Source organism: Triplophysa dalaica, chromosome 23 (assembly GCF_015846415.1).
Source record: "Triplophysa dalaica isolate WHDGS20190420 chromosome 23, ASM1584641v1, whole genome shotgun sequence".
Classification (NCBI taxonomy): domain Eukaryota; kingdom Metazoa; phylum Chordata; class Actinopteri; order Cypriniformes; family Nemacheilidae; genus Triplophysa; species Triplophysa dalaica.
The window spans coordinates 9,393,867-9,410,551 of NC_079564.1; positions in this window are offsets into that span (position 1 = coordinate 9,393,867).

A 16,685-nucleotide genomic window follows, 5' to 3' on the forward strand; every position below is an offset into this window, starting at 1 on the left:
GCGAGAATGACAGAGTGGGAGAGAAATTGATTTATTGGAGAGAAACACTAAAACATCCTCAAGCTAAAGAAAAACAAGAGGAAGAGGACAAGAGAGAGAGAGCAAGGCGGATAAGGTTCAGACAGTGAGACAAAGAGACTAAACATAAAACAGTGGCACTAAATATATAAGAAAGGACATAAATCTTTTTTTTTTTGCAGTCGTCATACCGTTTTTAATGATATAAACTCAGCAATAAATGAATACTGCTGGTTCTTGAGGACTTTTTCTGAACATGTACACGATGTACTAATGATGATATATCTTTAATAATACAATTTTCCATCTTATTTAAAGATAATAACTTAAACTCCTCACTAAAGCACCACTTACTGAGATGGTCATTAATAACAGTCCACTCTTATCTGGTTTATATGATGTATGCATAACCTCCCGCTGTCCATGTCTATAACAATCTCTCTGTTAGAAAAGAGATACTGTGCTCGGTGGACGGAGGGTATATCGGCTGTTCTATACATCAGTGCAGCTGTTGTGGTTCTCACCTAAGCGATTTCAGGGACGTCAAAGTGAATTTCACAAGACGGACGAGAGCACCGAGTACTGAAGCCAGCGCAGGGTGTAAAACACAACCCGGTCACTCTAATCTCCACAATCTCACACTGTCCGCCACATTTCTCACTTGGTCACTGGAAAAAAACATCTCTTATACTGTGCACGGAATATAAAGGGTTAGCTCAACCGAATATCCATTCTGTCATCGTTTTAACCTCTATGCCCTTCTTTCGTCCATCCAACACAAAATAAGTCATTTTATTACGGTTTATGTGATGGCTTTTAAGCGTTACTTAGCATATTCATATTTTAAGGCCACATTCCCTCAGTCATTCCAAGAACAGAGATAAAAAGTATTTTAGCAATAAAACCTGTTAAAGGCCTGGCAGCGTGCCTTAAAATCTCTTCAACTGAATAAGCAATTTCAGTCAGTCCATTTACCGCGAGGATAAAAAGCTCTCCAAGGGCAATTCAGATGTGAAGATGCTGATTACTGCTCGATACGGAGCACAGATCATAAGCTAAGCATCCTCCGCATTTCATTTTCTTTTCTAATGAAATGACTTTAGTCAACTAAATAACATTGCATTGCATTGTGTGGTGTCTCAAATGTATGTTTATTGAATATCTAAGCCCATTTGAGATGATCACCGGCATTATCTGCGAATGTTACAACTGTGTGTGTGTGTGTGTGTGTGTGTGTGAGAAAAGGCAGTCTGCTTGTGTTTATCACATCCTTCACCCTCCCATTTATCCTGCAAGGTCTTTATTGCATGTGTGCACTTGTCAGATGCCGGCCGGGCAGTCAGGGACACGCGTGTTGTGATACTGACCCCGGGGCCCTCAACAAACAGTGACCAAGTGCAGTCACAGGTCAAACCTCGTTTGTTACATGAAAGCCAACAGATAACTGATCGGTTGAGAGAGCAGACTTTATGGTTGTTTGCTAAACAGAGTTGCATGATACTACAACATCTGTGATCAAATGTTGATATTTTGTGTATATATATATATATATATATGACCGGTCAAAAGTTTAGGACCACTTGTCCTGATGTTAAAACTCTTTAATCTCATGGTGTGTTTCAATGTTGAAAATGTCTTTTGAAGACAAAAATATAATCATGCAACATAGCATAAACTGAATATTTCTTTCATAAGTAAACCACATATTTATTAATTTGACTAATTGAATATTTTATTGTTTTCTACATATTTATTTACTTAAACCAAATAATGAAAGAAGCAGGAAATTAGAGCTCAGCACAGATCGAAATTACTTCAAAACTGTTTGAAAAGCGTACCAGACTTCGTGTCGTACCAGACGACACGAAGCAGGATGCTAAAATGCCGTAATAATATCCTAGACACTAAAAAATTCTCAAATGAGACACAAACTGTCATTTTATGGAAAATTGCGCTTTTTATTGTTGGAGTAGTTTTTTTAGGTTGCCAAATAAATGTGAAAAATAAGCTGTTTCTACTGAATATTGGGCCGGCACTGGACATTTGGAGGCCCTAGGCTAAATTTATTTTGGCGGCCCCTCACAGCACCCCCATCCCCTCCACCTTTCAGAATAAATAAAGTATTTTATTACACTTTAAAAATGTAGCAATTTTAACAAGTTAATAATATTTAAAGTCTGTTTCTATTTGAAACTGCTATAAAAAAATTAGGGCAGCAGAGATACATTTTTTTTGGTTATTTCTTTTTCCAGCAACAGAAGCTTAACTTATATAAGACGCACAAAAAGACGCAATAGAGAATTTGCCTGTAGCCTTGCGCTGTATGAGAACTGGCGTCTGTGTGCGCACTTCAAATGAGAAATCGATAGAAAGTTTAAATGTGCAAGCGTTTTAAAACATGTAAAAATATCAATCTTTCGTGATGACAAACAATGGAAATGACTGTAAAAGAGATAAGCGGGGACAAGACTTAAGCAGACTGCTACATATATGCATTCGAAAAACTGTTGCAGTAGTTTGACGTTATGTGTGTCAACGTTGGAGACACTTTACAGTTATGGAGGCCCCAATACCAAGCCCGAGGCCCTAGGCACTTGCCTGCTCTGCCTATTGGTAGCGCCGGCCCTGGCTTAATCTAAATCTGCAAAGCTAAAATAAATGATGCATCTTTAAATATTTTACTTTTATGTAAATAAAAATCAAGAAATAATAAATAAAATAAACGCTTAATTGCATTTGATGACTCATCTTGTAATACAGATTTTGGACCAAACAAATGTTGTCTAGACCACAGCGCTTTAATTTATTTATTTTGGATGCTTTTTTTCAGAACATAATTCCTAGTTACAATTGATAATAAATGACTTTGATGGTTAAACTATTACTCTAAAATGTGAAAAAATATAAACAAAGAATGAGTTAATGCTAAACTTATAAAAACCTATATAATACAGCTTTGTGTAATAGACAAAAAGACACATTTCCTTCAACATAGCTTTCCAATTTTATTCTCCAAAAAAAAATTATTGTATAAAATAATGGTTCCGTCCATAATATTTATGTTTGGATGTAATATGATGTAATTTTGCCACATACTGATATCTTACGAAAAACGTTTTAGTGACAATTATAATGAACAATGGATAAAAAAAAAAGAGTGAATCTGGGTCAAACCAGTTTCAAACCAGTAGGAAAGAAGTCGGATGGGCAAGAGATGAAAGGATAAATACTACACCTCAAGTTGAACTTGTCTTTGAGAAAGCAACAGATGCTGGTTAAACATTACACTACTACGAATCTGTGAGTGTTTATCTCTGGGTTTATAGGAACGTGTTTGTTCAACTTGTCACACAAAGAAAGTACACATCTTAAAAGGAGACAAATCAATAAACAAACACAGGCTTAATTCACGGACTGTTAAGGTTCCTGAAGTGGTGTTAAAATTGTTTTTATTAATCTATCTATATCCAATTGTATACAAATCTTTGATGACTCATGTTGCACTGCATAAATGTGTCCAATCAAATTGTCTCTATTTTCACTATCAAAAAGACAAAACGTCCCATTCCAAGAAGTCTGTGCCCGTCAAATGATTTCATGGGTTCTTTAAAAGCAGTTTACTGTGAGTTAAACTCTACCATATTAAGTACATTTAAAAGCTATTGAACCACGCTCAGTCGAGTCATTTAAACTGTAATAAGTGGAAAGTGTAATTTAGAGTGTATTTGGCCAAATTGAAGGCCATTTTTGTTTTCTCCAGAGGAAACCCTTTTGTTCAGGACAACTTCTCTCTCACATTACTGCTTGTTTTCTCATCTTCCTTTCACCATCATCCCTCTATCATTTTTTGAAGTTCCTCTCCCTCCATCCGTTTGGTTTCTTGTCTCCATTTCACCACCGCCCTTCATTCCATCTCCAGGCATCATGAATAATAAATTGAAAATATGGTTTCATAGAGGATTGGAGTGAGACTGAAATAAATCAATATTGTGTGACCTGCATGTGCATGCATTTCTCTGCAGGGTCCAGACTTCTGCACACAGAACCCACTGCAGATCTCTGAACCTTCTTTATCAATAATGTATGTCAAAATGAGACAACCAGGCATTAAATTTGACCTTGGTTAATAATTAATGATGAGCTATAGCGCTGCATTGGGGTCCGCCTTCTCCTTGGGTGGGCAATGCAATAGTCTTTGTTCCTTTTATCAGAGTAGATTAAAGTGAGAGAGACGAAAAGAGAGATTTTGAGGCTTTGAGTGAGCGAGTGGGTGAGCAGGAGAGTAAGAGTTATTAATGGGGTTTAATTGCCATGGCTACAGTCCACTCAGACAGAGAATAGGCTTTGTGTATGTTGGAGTATTTGCATGTGTATGTCTGCATGTAAACAAGGTAAAGAAGACTACAATCTCCTGCATTGATTTGCATAATATATCTTTGAAATAAAATCAGTTTTTGCTTGGATGACGTCAATAAGCTTTGTAGCCATCCAAATGCTAACACTGTAAAACTTTACAAAATGAACTTTTAGCAGATATGTATCCACTGTTTCCAAATCATTTTCAGTGGAAATTGCTACAGAAAGGTCAATTTTGTCCTGTCGACGGTTTCAGCGGCAACAACATAAACAAACATTATGTGACCAAACTTAATTTCTGGTCGACCTTTGCAAAGAATCAAGAACTGTTACATAGTTTCAATTTAATTTAATAGAACTAATATGCAATAAAAGATTAATGTAGACGAATGTTAGTATAAATTCGATATAAAATAAATTGTTGTATTATCACCAATATGTTAACTTTGAGCCAGGCTTGTGCGTCTGATGAAATGTCTATAGAAGTGGTAAATTAACGTTGTGATTTCACTCTGTTATCATTACATAAGAATATTGAATAAATACATTTATTCATTGTAATAAATAATCAATGTAATTCATTTCTTTCTTTAAAATGTTATAATTGTTTTTCTTAAAAAACAGACTTATGACGTATGCAGCCGACAAATGCTGCCTCTGGAGGATGCAGCCTTGAAAATGAGACAGCTAGTTTATGTTGTGACTAAGTGTGTAACAAGATAACTTTTGTGTTATTTTGAGGGGAAATGTGCTTTTTATCGTTTTAGTTATTTTAAGTCATTTTCAAGTTCCTAAAACAAATAAATGTGAACAGTAAACTAAAGCTGTTTCTAGAGAAGATACCAGTGTTATCTGAAAAGAGCTAAATCTAGCAATAAGTGCATAGGTGAATTGTATGTATATTTCTCTTTCACTTTCAGTAAAACGAAAACAAAAAAATTGAAAAGTAATCAATTAATCACATTTGATGATTCATCTTGCACTTCCGATTTTCGACAAATAAATGCCCTCTATAGACCATTTCAGAAAACGTAAACAAAGCCGGTCCAACTCTGGTCCAGAAGAACTTCCTGTTTCAATTTTTGAACACTGCAAAAACGTTTGAATAGAATACAACCAACAGAACATTTAGAGCCGAATCAAAATGTTAAACGGATATCTTTAAGATTTAATTATACAGTATATGTATGATTTAGACTTCTGAGATAGGCGCAGGCTCCCCGTGACCCGAGGTAGTTCGGATAAGCGGTAGAAAATGGAATGGAATGGAATGTATGATTTAAAAAATATAATAAAACCGGAAGTGCTTCTGGACCAGTGTTATCTTCCAAAGTAGTCTATAACAAAAACGTCCCTCATCCTAAAATCCCCTATTGTATAAATGGACAGCAGTTATTAAAAGCCTTGTTAATCCCATTACTCCATTTACATTCCAAAAATAAAAATAAATAATAGAAACCATAAAAGGCACAAAGCAAGTAGATAACGTATACACTGGATCTGTGTTACTACGCACTTCCTGTGACTAAGTAAAATGATGTTGTTGTTTCATACAAACGCAGCAGCCGTTATGCCACGTATGCAGTGTAGACTCGTACTTTATTGCATTAGATGACCCTCTCTCGCTCCCTCTCTATCTGCTGCTAGGGAAACAATGCTTTTGACATTTAGTACGTTGGGTCATGTCCCTGACGCATGCTCCTGTTTATTTGGGTTTGTTATTGGACCAGATGACTCACTCTTTCCCTTGCACAACGCAGCATCAGTTGCCACGGTAACCAGCCAGGACTGATTGATCCAACACAGAAAACGTAAAGGTCTACACGCATCATGAAGACAACAGGTGAATCGCCACCAAGCCAAATGACTCTCTCGACTTGAAGACAGTCCCTGCACCTTATTCATTTGTTACGTTGTGACCTATTAATGACATTTAAATATAATCAAGGTGTTGGTGAAATTGATTTTGAAATGAGCCGATGCAGACAGTGCTGTTTGTCCACATCCTTAATTGTCAGTCGTCGCAACAGTTGTTGTCGGGTCATTCATTCAAACTGGAAAGTCACTGTACATGTATATTTTATGACAATGTGCATTTCCTTGGAACCGAACCCCTGGAGATATGTAAGAGCCCAATAATTGAGATAAAAAATTAAGAAAAACTTTCTAACTTGCCAAAAGTAATGTTGCTTTCTTTTGCCATCAGCACATGATGTATTCTGTATATGTAGATATGCCAAATTCTTCCCAGGAAATGTACCTTGCTCAACAACCACAAATTTTACTGTTATGCTTTAGATATGCAAACTGCATCAAGATGTTCTTTTATTTAGTTTTGTCTATTAAAGATGAAGAGTTACCATTTTTCCCACACAGTAAGCAGAAATGCCTAAGCAAACCCAGTCGCCATGTTGTGTGAACTCCCACCAAAAACACAGAGGTTCCCGCTGGCGTCTGCCCAAAAGTTTTGATGAATTAAAACACTCTTTTGTCTGGGTCAACGCAGTCTTTGGTCTTTTAATGAGGATATCACCAGTAAGGTCTATTTTTAAGAAGACTAATGAAGAGGCCGTTAAGTTCAATGTACCATAATGAGGTACAGATTGTTCAGGGATGCTTTTCTTTTTTTTTTGCCGTTGTGTTTAACTCCCACAATTTAATGAAATCACCCTGCAGTCTGGCTTTTTATTTTCTTAAAATCAATAAATCTGTTTTCATATTGGTATGTGAAACCTGGAAAAGTGCTGGGAAATCCATAGTTCCAGTGGTTTGACACGCTACACTGTACAAAAAACGAAATTACCTTAAACAAATCTATAGTCGCATTTAATAAAACTTTTATAAAATTCATTTGAAAAAAAAATGACAAATATATGAATAAGTGTATAGACAATTTACAGGTAAACTACTTCATCTTCTAATACGATAAGGTAACAGTTATAAAGCTGTAATCCATGATTGGGAATCCCACTGGATTAAAGGTAAAGGTAAAGGTAAAAACAACTCCCAATAAAAATACAATAATGAACCAGACTTTCTAACACAAAATATTAGAGAGAGGAGATAAGTTTAGATTGATACAGGAGTGGTTTCTTGGACAGGGTTTATAAGCCTCTTGATCGAATACAACTTCCACTGACATATCTCAAGATATATCATTGTGATTTGTTTGTCCTAAAATGCACACAGTAAGGTTTGTCAGTAAAGTATGTTTTTAAAAACAATTTACATATCCTATTTTAACTAAGGCCTAGTTCTGGTTTAAGCTAAACCCTTTCCAGGAAACTGGAAACTGATATTTTAAAGTAATTCTCGTAAAAAAAGAATTTGCATAAATGTAAAAGCTATACTATTTTAAAAACAGCTGAGAGCAGCTTCACTAAGTATCTCCCCGATTTTTAAGTATTATGATAAGAAAAAGTTGCTTGCAGTTCGGTTTGTTTTAAGCTAAAAAAAGGCAGGTGGTCAATAGATGTCAGATGCAACAGAATGCACACTGTGTTCCTATCAGTTATACTACAATGGTATTTAACTGCCTACATCGAGCGACTGCAACATGTCTATAAACCTGACGCCTTCAACATCAAAACAATAATTCAATTTATACCAACGTCAAGCCATTGACTAGCCCGACACTGATAAAACCAGATGCGTAAATCAATGCAGCATCAGCCTAGCGAACCTCTAATGACAGGAAACAGTTAAGTTTCGACATACACTTAAGGAAATCACAAAATCATCAAGGAAATGAACGGTGACCCTCTCGTCGTTCCCCGCTTTCTAGCCTGCATCTCTAATCCATCTCTTTGTCTCTGGGGGAGACCAGTTAGGCCATCATTCTGACTGCTTTTTAATGGACACATAAAACAGCAAGATTTAATAGCCCACCGGAACTGAGTATCTGAGAGCCCCTGACTGCTCTCATATATGATTTCAAGGGGTCAGACAGAGGGGAATTCAAAGCATCTCAATCCACACAGAGACAAATTAGGTTCGAATGAGAAGAAAGTGCGTTCAGATTCCACTGAAGCATCAAACCGTTATTAAACAGCTTCACTTCAATATAATACCTGTGGATTGGTCATGTTATCGGTATGTACTGTATTTGTGAATGACTAAGACAATGTTTGAAATGATAAATGTTTTCATTAAAGAGTAATATCATTTAACATCACTGTAAAAAAAAAATCTGGCCTAAACTCAACATTTTCTAGTGACTGAAGGGCCCATTTACTTCTATTGTATAGATACAAAATGAACTGTATGGTTACCAACGTTCCTCAAAATATCTTATTTTGTGTTCTGCAGAAGGTTAAAAATGACAAGAGGGTTAGTAAATGATGACCTTTTAAAAGGTTGTAGGTTTTCACAAGATTCAGAGTGTTTTTGTAATTTACTAATAATAAAATGCAATCCGAAATATTATGTCAACACATTCCAACAAAATGATCTCAAATCAGATATTGAAAACAAATTCATCCTTCGTGTACAATCAAATCATTGCATATATTATTCTTTCATGTATTATTAAATAATTTATATAGTCAGCACAGAAGGCTGTGCTGTGTAAAGTCCAGATGGAGATAGATCTCCAGAGGCTTCATTAGCTGTCATGATAGCATGAGACACAGGTGAGGAATGTCTTTCACTCATTCTGACAGAGGCAATGAGCTCCATCATTTACCGACACCACACCAATCAATCATGACTGTGTCTTAGTCACTCATAGCAAAGAAATAAGTTGCAAACAAAAACACGACCCCTATTCTGATACGTCCATTTGTGAAAACGAAGTAGTGACCTAACAACATTATTACGGGTAGTATTTGTGTACAAAATTTGCATGTTCCTTTCTCAAATTTGGGTATTTTGGTACAATTAGAAACACAAATCGTTCAGCTGCTTTGAAATAAAGAGCTCATCACTTATACTCTCCACAGCTGTCTGCATACTGGCCCAGCGACAGCTTTTTCTATTTAATGCTATTTATTTCTAACTAATTGCCCAATAACTGCAGATTAAGGGTCCGCAGAGTGACCTGCCAGCGGAAGGGATTTGGATTACAAACGAAAGTCACAAAAGGCAAATGATTTTAGGAGAGGGTCATTATGGTGGAACGGCGGCCGTTAAGGATTTGCGTCATTTGTTTACACAAGACTATAAGCTTACAGGATAACAGAGAGGGAAAAAAAGAGGAAAGAGGCGACAGGCGGCTGGTGTTGGAGAACCGAAACAGGTGGGAGAGTTTTCACAGATTGGGCTACAGAAGGCGGGAAGGAGAAGGAACCGCTGCGGGGTGTACAGCACACACACACTCTCTCACACACACACTCTCTCACACGCACACACACACTATCTCAAACACACCCACACACACACTCTCTCACACGCACACACACACACACTCTCTCACACAAGCACGCACGCGCTGGAAAAAGCAGGTGCCTGTCAGCTGCAAAACAGCGATGAAGTGATTAACTGGTGGCACCAAAATGAATGACAAAAAGTATATCAAAAACTTTTAAAGGTAATAATAAATATAAAAATTCTTTATTATTTTTTAAAAGAACAATATTATTCAAAAGTATTCAAATAAATTTTAACATACAAACGCTAAACACGCAGGAACACAGTGTCATGTACTAATTATAACTAATATCGTTTGAATTAATTATTCATATAATAGCTGTTTTATTATTATTAATAATATGTATTATAATTATTCATATAATTAATGATTGCTATTAATTGGTCACATAAAAATATGTTAACTGCATAGACACAATGCAGTTAACAATTAGATTTAAATTAAAAGCACAAGTCAAAGAATTGGCCCATAAATGTCTTATTTATGGCCGTCTCTGCACATTAAGCTGGGGCAGGGGAAGGATTTTAACAGAAAAAAATGAGCTTTAAAAGTAGCGAGAAAGTATATAAAATGGATATAGCTGTGCAGACCTTTAAAAATCTTTCCACTTAAAAAAAAGAAGGAATAACATTAAAACAAAGGTCTCAGCTGCTGAAGTATCCAGCTGAACAGCTGGTGCCAAGAACAAGGTTGGATGACAGAGTGTTTTCAGTTTGGACTGGAAATGTGCCAGTACCATCCAGCCTCACTCAGGGACGAACGCCAACCAACAGCGAAGGCCTTCAGTAAGATTATATAACTGACTTCCATTGGAACACTAGAGGATTCAGACCTCAGCGGTTTGGAGAAAGAAACAATATGCTTTTAATTTACTAACCCCAGTACCGTTTGGATAGAAACCGTACAGCCCGAGACGCTATAAAAAGCGAAGGGACAAGACTCCCACCATTTCTCCCCTTAAAAAAGGAAACAACTTTCCTTTCTTTACCGCTTTTTTGAGGTGCGTTGAGGAAATATCTGCTTCACTCCATTTACCAGTTGACTCTTTGAAAGATAAGTTAATTTATCCGTAACATGGGAATCATTTACAAAGAAAACAAGCGTCGGGACTTTTTTAGACTCTACAGAGATTAAATTATTGTAAAGATAAAGCGCAGATGATTGATAATCACCGTTATAGTAATCGCAGGAAGCCTCAAAGCCTTTGTGACCTCACGCAAAGACTTTCTGAATGCCGACTCGTTCGCCTTCATCAATCTGAGCCGCTCACAGACAAATTGCTCTCCTCCTGCGTGTTACTCTCAGAGCCATGGTGAGGTTAATGAAAACACCACAGCATGGCAGCCCCGATCATGCACCAGCAGACCCCCAGAAATGATTTCCAGCCTTACGGCATAGTTGAGCCCCGGCCAAACCTCCCACTAGACACAAGTTCCAGCCATCGGCTCAATGTACAGAAATAACATTTGTACTGCTTGCATGTTTAATGCCCCAGAAAATGCCCCTTTCATTTAGTCGGCTTTTAAATCACTGCTATAATGTACAGTAGGTCGAAACCGCTCACGGTGTAGGTCGTGATGTAGCCAGACTGGAGTCTTTGACATTTACAGATTTATTATATTTTCTCACACTGAGATAACGGAGTTGTTGTTTTATACACTAATTTGGCCACATGCAGGAGAAGAAAGAGGTTTGATTTGCTGTGTTTAAGTGGGTGATTTTGAGTAGTGATATATCATGCACGCCGGCTCTTATGGCCCGTTAATAGAAGAACACACTCCCAATTTATTTTAAAGATGTCCATATTTTTTTCACTTTTGACTAAGTATTTTGAAATGTAAAATGCCATTAGTTTAAATAAGTGATTTTGTAAAAGGAAATGTTGTGTTGATCTAAACACTAAGAGCACTTTGATTATGGAATAAACTTTAAAAAAAAATCAGAAAAAACAAGCAGAATTCAACAATTACCCAAAAACATGCTCAAGCCATTTGCTAACAATTTGCAAGATTGAAAAACACAAACTGGCGTCTCCGGTTCAATTAAAAAATGGAATTAAAAATAGCATTAAGCATGTTGATAGAGCCACAGCTATATAAGTCAACTGAAAAGTGTTATTTTTTGATAGTTGTCTCCCGTACAGTAGCTCAATATGTGCCAATGGCATCATAACCTTTTAGTTCTCAAAGGTCATGTGACCCGATATCACATGACTAATGCTGTGGTCACACTAGGCTTTTCGTTCCCTTGACGTTCGTTCATTCATGAACATTAGAAAGTGTTTGGTGTTTGGTGAACTCTGACCTACAAATTCGCATCACGTGAAGACGTGTGACCACCAATACACCATGCAGCAACCTTTTGAATGTGAGAAAATGCTGATAATATAATACAGCCCAAATTGTGTACAATACAGCTTAAAAATAATGAAATGCTTATGATGTGTGAATCATTTTAGTTATTTTTTTAAACTGTCCAGATACGCCAGGCATTGTGTGGAGACTTTGCCTTCTAAAAGTTCCTGAGCCATATTTTCAGTGAAAATCAACTAATTTAAGTTATTTACACTAGTTCTAGTAAACTATAGGGAAAGATGTTTTAAGTTTCTCCTTTTGTACATGTGGAAGTTAAAAAGTCAAATGGGAAGTGCAAGTCAACATATTTACATTTTTTGTGTGAAATTTTCCTTTTGAAAAGAAAGACTGGAGGCCATTTTACATTGGAAGGACAATGACGTTCAAACTGTGCTAAATTGTGTTCGCTAGTTATGACCTTCTCAGTCCAGACAGATGCTCTTCCTGCACATCACAATTTATAATTCAGGAAAAAGTGACAGGAGCTAGGGGTGGCGGATGTGTCGCCGTCTCACCACAGAGGTCACGACCGGGATATGAATGCCACAAAATGATTACTGTGAGTAACTGAGAAGGAAGCAGCAAATTACCCCTCTGCTTTTAGAAACGGTAGAGCGAGGTAGCCATTACCAAAAGGGTTGCGATACGGGTTAATAGCTCTTTCAGACAGAATGATGACACCTCTAAAGTAAAGTTTATCTGGAACAGCTGCGGATGATCTAGCAGCCACACTGAAGGGCTAATGACAGTGCACAGAGAGCAAGAGACGTGTCAAGGGTCATCCTGTGTTTTATCACGACCTACCATGACCTGAAATCCACATCCATTCTTTAAAGCTTTAAATTGTTATATGTGAAGTCACAGATCAGTTCAATTATTATGATTTGCTGCTACTGTTTAATAATAAGGCTATCAACCCATTAGGAAACAATAATGGCACAATGGAGATCTTCGTTAAATTGTTTCTCGAACAGTAATAAGACTTAACTAAACACTAATCTCTTTTTGACAAAACAGGTCAAAATAATAGTTGAGATGCTCTGTATTTTTCAACTACTGTAAAGAAAACAAGTTCATGTTCACTTTTAAGCAGGGCCGGTTCTAAACATTTGGAGGCCCTAAGCAACATTTATTTAGGAGGCCCCTCACGGCACCCCCATCACCTCCACCTTTTAGAATAAATAAAGTTTTTTAATATACTTTAACAATGTACCTATTTAAACAAGTAAATGATATTATAAAAAAATCTGTTTCAATATGAAATTATTTTAAATAAAATTATTGGGCAGTCCAGCAGTTTAATGTTTTTGTTATTTTTTCCAATAATTTTACAGTAACGCAGTCATTACTTTTCCACTCTTTTGGATGAATTTAGCCAACTGTATATATTTCAATGACTTAAAATCAGTCAGATGCAAAAAAGTGTTTATTCTCTTCATACATTCAGACTGAGACTATCCCAATGGGTTATTACTTTTGTCTTTTGCCGCCTGTCTTGGCTGGAGGACAGTGTATAGGGATAATGTAGGTGTGTTCCACTTCACTTCAAAAGAATGAAAGAATGACAGACTATTTAGGCCAATGAAGGTGTTGACATTTTCTTATTTCACCATTTGATTGTGCTATCAGTTAGAGTGGGTTATTTAACAGTCCAGTAGCATTTTAACAAAGAATAATGTAGAAATGAAACACCTCTTCTTCACTGAATGAAATAAACACTGACTTAAAATAAAGATACAAAACAATGTTTCCTTAACATTTACGACAACAACAGCAGCAGGTTATCGTCTGTAAGGGATATGTAATACTGTTTTCTGAGAATAGACAGACAGTGTGATCAGAACACGACGCAAGGCAAGGCAAAATGTATTTCTATAGCACGTTTAAAACAGCGCCAGCAGACCAAAGTGCTGTACAATAAAACATCGGTTCGCAGACAAAATTACACTGAAATACAGAAAATTAAATACAGTACACATACAATGATAATAGATTGAAAAGCCAAAGAGAAAAAGTAACTTTTAAGATGAGATTTAAAACTTCCAATCGAAAAAGCACGATCTCCTTTTAGTGTCAGACGCGATCGAGGCACAGAGAGAATCATACTATTAGAACACCATAGGGCATTTCCTAAGGGAAAGGAGATCTGTAATATATTCAGGAGCTTAGAGAAATTGCTTTTAGACTTGCGCTGTATGAGAATGGTGTCTGTGCGCACACTTTGAGTGAGAAATCCATAGAAAGTTTAAATGGTTAAAACGAGTGAACATAATCATCTTTTGTGATGACAAACAACGCCAAAGACTGTAAAAGAGATATGTGGTTACATATGTCACGCAACTCCAGATGCATGTAGTTTGATGTTATGTACGTCAAAGTTGGAGACAGGTTACAGTTATGGAGGCCCCACCTCCAAGCCCGAGGCCCTAGGCAACTTAAGGAATATTTGTACATGCATTTAGGAGAAGTTCAACGACTTCTTGTTCTGTGACAACCTTGATTTTTATCACAGATATGTGTCCTGTCATGCTGTCTGTCTTTCACATTGCTGTTTGATTTTGTTGAAATTCAACAGACAATGGACTGAACAGCCACAATACATCTAGAAATGCTGATTAATTTGGAATGGTCTCTTCATTTTTCCCACATCTGTGTATACAGTATATGACCTAAAAATTAATGTTACAACACAGCGCATAGAGCTTAATGAAGAGTTGAATGGTCTTTGTACACAGACAGACACAAGCGAACAAAGAGTCTCTTACATGTGCATCCATCTGCATCTTCTCATTGGATGATAAGAGTCTCTTTCTCCTGCATGTCTAAACATGTCCTCCATAGTAAAGCAGGACACTACAGAGGGATCTGAGCCTCATTACTGATCTGTGTTTACATCTTCATAAAATCATCTTCATTAAATGTAGTATCAGGGATGAGAACTGCAACCTTTAGATCATTAAAGGAGCCGTTCAAGAAATGCTTTAACAACAAGATAGTTCACCCGAAAATGAAAATTTTAAACCTGTATGAGTTTCTTTCTTCTGCAGAACACAAAAGAGGAAATTGTAGAGAATGCTCTAATGGCGGTTCCCATTCACTTCTATTGGAGACAAAACCAATGCAAGTCAATGGGGACCAATGTTTTTCTGTTACCAACGTTAAAATATCTTATGAAACATCTGCAGGTGTAGAATAACACGAGGGAATGATGTAAACAAACTATTATAAATGATGATGAGTAAATGATGACTGTATTTATATTTTTTCTTCAAACTGTCCCTTTGAAGAGCCATGTTGTTCTTTTTGCAGTTAAACCATGGTTACTACAATGTAAGCATGGTTTTGCTATCGTAGCCATAGTTCATCCAATAGAGAATGTAGCTATGTCACGCCGAGTCGAATGCTGCGCCATCTTGGGAGGATGGCTGCTAGTGCGTTCAATGCAGTGTTTTGTATTTCAAATTAGGAGAATATAACCAGGTAGGTCGGTTGTGTTAAAAACTACAATAGTCATTCAGGAAGAGCCCCTGGATCTTTCACTTTTGATTTCTCCATATATCAAACAAAACAAGTAATGGTACATCTAAAACCAATAACAGCAATGGAGGATGATCCTCCCAAGATGGCCGCGCCACTGCAACATACAACATATGGAGCGAACTCAGCTTCACATTCTCTATATTGAGAGAAAAACTGTAGTTACAAATGATTATCAATCCGTCAAAAAACTTTTTTACATCACTTTTCCAATGGTAAAACTAGCTAGTTTTCATAAAGTCTGTCAATTTATTCATTTAAATAACTATCATAATTGTCAATATCTTTTAAGGGAATTCACAAAAGTAAAAAAAACTCTTAACAACACTCTATTAACAACATACATCAACAAGGAATCTATTTAAGCAAGGAAAACCTTGGCAGTCATAGTATATACAATATAAAAAAAGGAGACTTTTGCTTGTCTACTACATAAACAGTCCGAATATACAATATATCAGCTTTCAATTTTGATATAATATTCGGTTTGATAAAACGCTTGTATGATCACTATATGATCTTCCCTTGTTCTATACTCGTGCACATTATATAAAACATTCAGTAGTTATACTTCCATTGCTAAAAAAAAATCTCCCTAGTGCAGAATCCATCCCAACCATTACAAACACTGCGGTTGCATTAAGTTGCAGAACTGCAAACTTGACCATTAGGAGAGCAGTATGTCCCCTTCGCTTGTGTGAAGGTCCTATAAAATTGTAAATCTTGAAAATGACCAACATAAAAATGCTTTAATGGTGGCTTAGACTGTCGAAATAGGACATCCATCTGATCGAAAGAGTCAAAACAAAATCAGTGCCATGCATATCTTTGCATGTGAATATGTAGAACTATGCCACACTTGCATTGACTCCTTTTTTCCCAAACCAGTTTAGTTTGTTTAATAAATGAACTTTTAAAGACGGAGCATGTCTGGTCCTAAAATCATCTGCATATTCATGAATGACCTTCATGTTAGCGTTTCTATTTAGAATGCATAGTATTAGGTTCATCTGTTTATCCTCAGTCTGAGAACACGAAAGGTAGTGTCACAA